This window comes from Leopardus geoffroyi, chromosome A1 (assembly GCF_018350155.1).
Source record: "Leopardus geoffroyi isolate Oge1 chromosome A1, O.geoffroyi_Oge1_pat1.0, whole genome shotgun sequence".
NCBI lineage: Eukaryota > Metazoa > Chordata > Mammalia > Carnivora > Felidae > Leopardus > Leopardus geoffroyi.
In genome coordinates, this window is record NC_059326.1 from 60,025,044 (window position 1) to 60,029,415 (window position 4,372).

At 39.0% G+C, this 4,372-nt stretch overlaps 1 pseudogene; it reads right to left on the reverse strand.

Moving 5' to 3' along the window:
- Positions 1-2,269: 2,269 nt before the first annotated feature.
- On the reverse strand, positions 2,270-2,766 carry LOC123595723 (annotated as a pseudogene).
- Positions 2,767-4,372: the final 1,606 nt, after the last annotated feature.

Sequence of the window (4,372 nt, forward strand, 5' to 3'; positions counted from 1 at the left end):
GAGTATTTGGAATTATGATATTGTGACTTTTACTCATCTATTTCATTGTTCATTTGCAAATATTTATAGAACACTTACACAGTGATAGTTACTCCTGGTGGTAAAAAAAAAATGTAGATAAACAAATAAGAAAAATACACAACTTACTACTATGTTAAGTCTTAAGCTTATCATTATTGGCTCTGAAAAATAGATGTTACCAAATTGTTAAACATGAAATATTCAATGTCATTTCTACAATGGAAGTGTCCCATGTAGGGTTCTCTTTTATTCCATATGGGCCATTTAATGCTTCACTGTCAATTTCTTGGGTTTACCCAAGAAATGATTTACTCATTGTTCCTTAAAAAAGGAATGATCACAACAGTAGCAATCCCACCTTAGAGATAATGATCTGATGACATTATGACGGTATTTAGCAGAAAAATAAGATTAGTCAAATTTTTCCCTAAAACATAACACCCCACATAGATACCATGTGCAAACTATATATATATTTAAAATATAAATGGGGCGCCTGGGTGGCTCAGTCGGTTAAGCGGCCGACTTCGCTCAGGTCATGATCTCGCAGTCCGTGAGTTCGAGCCCCGCATCGGGCTCTGTGCTGACAGCCCAGAGCCTGGAGCCTGTTTCAGATTCTGTGTCTCCCTCTCTCTGACCCTCCCCCATTCATGCTCTGTCTCCCTCTGTCTCAAAAATAAATAAACGTTAAAAAATTTTTAAAAATAAAAAAAATATAAGCAATATGAAACTCTATTACCTGCTAAGTTCTCAAACTCAGATTTTGGTAATAAAATATCTAGAGCTAATTAGGCTAATTTTCAACCAATTTCTGGCTCATCATACAATGATTTTCTAAATATGCTGTGGAAGTTACTGTATTCCAGTTATCTGCAATGACTATTAAACACAGACATTCTTTAGCCTGTGGCCCAAGACTACTAACTTATTGATTCAGAATCTTTGTTGATAAGTAGAACAATTTGCATTTAAATTAGTTCTCTAACAGATTCTTCCATTAAAGCTTAAGAACCATTGTTATAGCTCATAAACAGCATTACTTAAAAGGAAAATAAGCTCTTCCAACATGGAATGTTATAGCATGGAAAAACTGAAATGGGGTAAAGGGGTTAGGAGAGAGCAGTTGGAAGGGTGTTTGAACAAATGGTAGGAAAGAAATAGTTATAGGGCGGGTGAGAAGAATTGGCAAGGAAGGCGATCTTAAATCTTTGTTGGTGAGATAAAATGCCCAAAAGTCATAGTCAAATATTGATGAAATGTTATCTTACCTATGGGCAAAACCCAGAGACACACACATTTTTTTATTTTGGCATGAGATTTTTTACTAGCATTCATACTAATTTATTTTCTTGAAACCTGACCAGTTTTCCTCCTTAGAAGTGAACTGACCTCACCTATCTATGAAGAATATAAAAGGACAAATTATGAGCTTACTCTAGTGGCTATAACCTTATTCCTCCATTTATGGAAATTTACTTGAAACACTAAAATATTCCTCCAGAAATCTAAGGTCAAGTGAAATCAAGGTAAAAATGTCATATTTAGCTAATGTTACCCAGCCCTCCTGCAAACGTGTTTTACCAAGTTACATTTCAGTTATTATATATTGAACAGCAAAAAAGTCCCTCCATTTCTCAGACGATGGGGCAAAATGAGAGGAGAAGCAAAAATTCCAGCTAAGTTTATAAGTGGCAAAGTGGCTCAGCTGAGGGAATTTCAGCGGAATGGACACACTCAATGGTTCTGTATATAGCCTATAGGAATAATTTGTCAAGACCTTCTGATCGGGCCTCTGCTTATTTCTCTTAACTATGTCTCCCAGTTCTCTTGATAAGCACCTTATCATCTTAGTATACTGAAGTTAGCCCTGTCCATCTCCTGAGCACATGCTGCATCCCTTGCCTAGAAGGTTCTTTCTATTTGCCTGTCTCAGAGCTACACATTTTTTTCAGAAAAAAAAAATATCTTTATCATAAAGAAAATACAAAGCAAGACAGAGAAGGAGGAGGGTGGTGGAGTGGGGGGAAGATCTGGAAAAAAGATGTCACTAAACATGCTGCCCAAATATGGTTTCCTGCTATGGAGGAGAGTGTTTTGTCCCTTATCCCATCTGCATTTCCTGATTCAAAGAACACTGCTCCTACCAGGGCTGGGCCTAGGGAGCCCCACTTTACAACATACTGTCTTCCAGGGAGTTTGGAAAAGGTTGTATAGTTCTCAGGCTTTCAACATATAGAAGGCAGCACGGAGAAGGCAAGGATGTTACAGCATCTTATTTCAGCTTCAACCCCAGCCCCATCCCTCAGTATTTGTTGATGCCAAAGGGACAGACCCTATGAAGTTGGGACAACGTAAGTAGCAGTAGGCTGAGCAATGAGGCATATTGACGAGGAAGTGAGCAGCATCAACTTGGTTTAGAAGCTGGCCAGGAGGCAAGAGTACAATTGAAGAGATGCTGAAGAATTGCGGGAAAAGGTAAATTGGAATCCATAGTCCATCTCTTCCCAGTGTGACAGTAGCAGAGCCATTCCTTCGTCAAGGGTCTCCAAGGGTGAGACCTTTCACCATATAGAAGACCTACATAGCCAAGTAGTGGATGATGTTGGTCAGGGTCAGGATCAGGACAACAGAAATGCTGAATAGAGCCATGCGCAGTAGTCCCACCACGATGATGTGGGCCAGCCAGATGCTTTGGTGATTCACCAGTCTAGTGTTGGGGTTTTCTTTGCTATGTGCCACCCCCATATTTGCCTGCCAGTTTCAGAAGCCCAACTAACTTGAGGTTCAGCCCTCGCTTCTACACTTGTGTCTCCTGGAAGCCTGAGCTACACATTTTTTAAATGTTTATTTATTTTTGAAAGAGAGAGAGTATGAGTGTGGGAGGTGCAGAGAGAGAGACAGGGAATCCCAAGCAGGCTCCACACTATCAGCACAGAGCCCAGTGCAGGGCTTGAACTCACAAACTGTGAGATCATGATCTGAACTGAAATCAGGAGTCAGACCTTCAATCAACTGAGCCACCTAGGTGCCCCCTGAGCTACACAGTTTTAGTGGCGTCACTCTGTTATCAACTCTTTAAAATTCTTAAACATTGCAGTTGAAAACTATGCATAACCTTTTACACACTCATATTTTACCTTTTCTATACCCCTGTTAAAACATTTATTTAATTATGTGAGTTATTAACACATCTCTCTTCTCTGGTAGCCTGATTGTTTCCAATGGTAGCTTTGCTTTCTTTATTTTGACACTTGGGTCTATATCTTTGTAGCTCCTGACATTTTTGAACTTTATCGGAATCCTGTGATTCTGGAAGAGAGCTACAGTTAGAGAAAGCCCCTCACTTTTCTCTGTTCTGGAAACAGCTTACTGGGAACAACCATTCTTCACCATAAGATTTAGATAAAACTTGATGCCCTTCCCTTTTGCTTCTCTATGCCAGCCCTCCAAATTCCCATCTCTCGCTCATAAAAATTACCTGAATCTCTTGTGCTCACCGATCAATCAGAACAAAATGCCCCTCAATGAAACTTTGCTTAAGTTGCTCTCTTCCCAAAGCTTGTGAAATTTGACCCACCTTCAGCAGCACACAACTCCTCCTTGATAGCCTTTCCTGAAATAGGCTACCTAAGAGAAAAGACTCGCTTCCTCTCTACCCTATCTTGCCATTCACTACTTTTGCTTCTCCCTGGCTGTTCACTCCTCCCTATAAAATAAAAGCCCCTTTACTCTTGGTCAGAATATTCTCTCTACTGCAATCATCCCTCTGAATTAAGTCTTTCCTTACATAGATGTGGATTCATTTCTTATTTGATAATGCTTAATAAATATTTTCATAGATTGATGAATTAAAGGTAAATGCATCTTTTACCACTGCCTCTTCAAATTTTCCACACTTTTTTTCTAACAAACATACTGTCATGAACCTCAAAACTAATCAATATATCCTTATGTTTAATTGACCTCCTTACCCATACCTTTAGTTTACTATGGCTGCAAGTGTATGCTATCTCTGTTCCATTTCTGTTGTACTGGTTTTGACTATGATCATCTCCTCGTTTAGACAAACCACAGTAGCTTCCAACTCACTCTCCCTTTTTGAATCTCTTCCTCTTTACATTAATTTTTGCCCCCTTAGTCATCTTTGCAAAATAAAAATAGTTCCTTCTGTGTCATTCCTTATGGAACAAACTTAAATGACACTCTGTAACCTATAGGAAAAAGTTCAAACTTATTGTCTTATTATAGAGAGAGATTAATTGTTAGACTGGCAGATCCCATTCTGCTCTTACTGCTGTTTGTGCTTGAACAATAATTTTATGGACTTGCTGTCCATCGTAACCCCAGATCA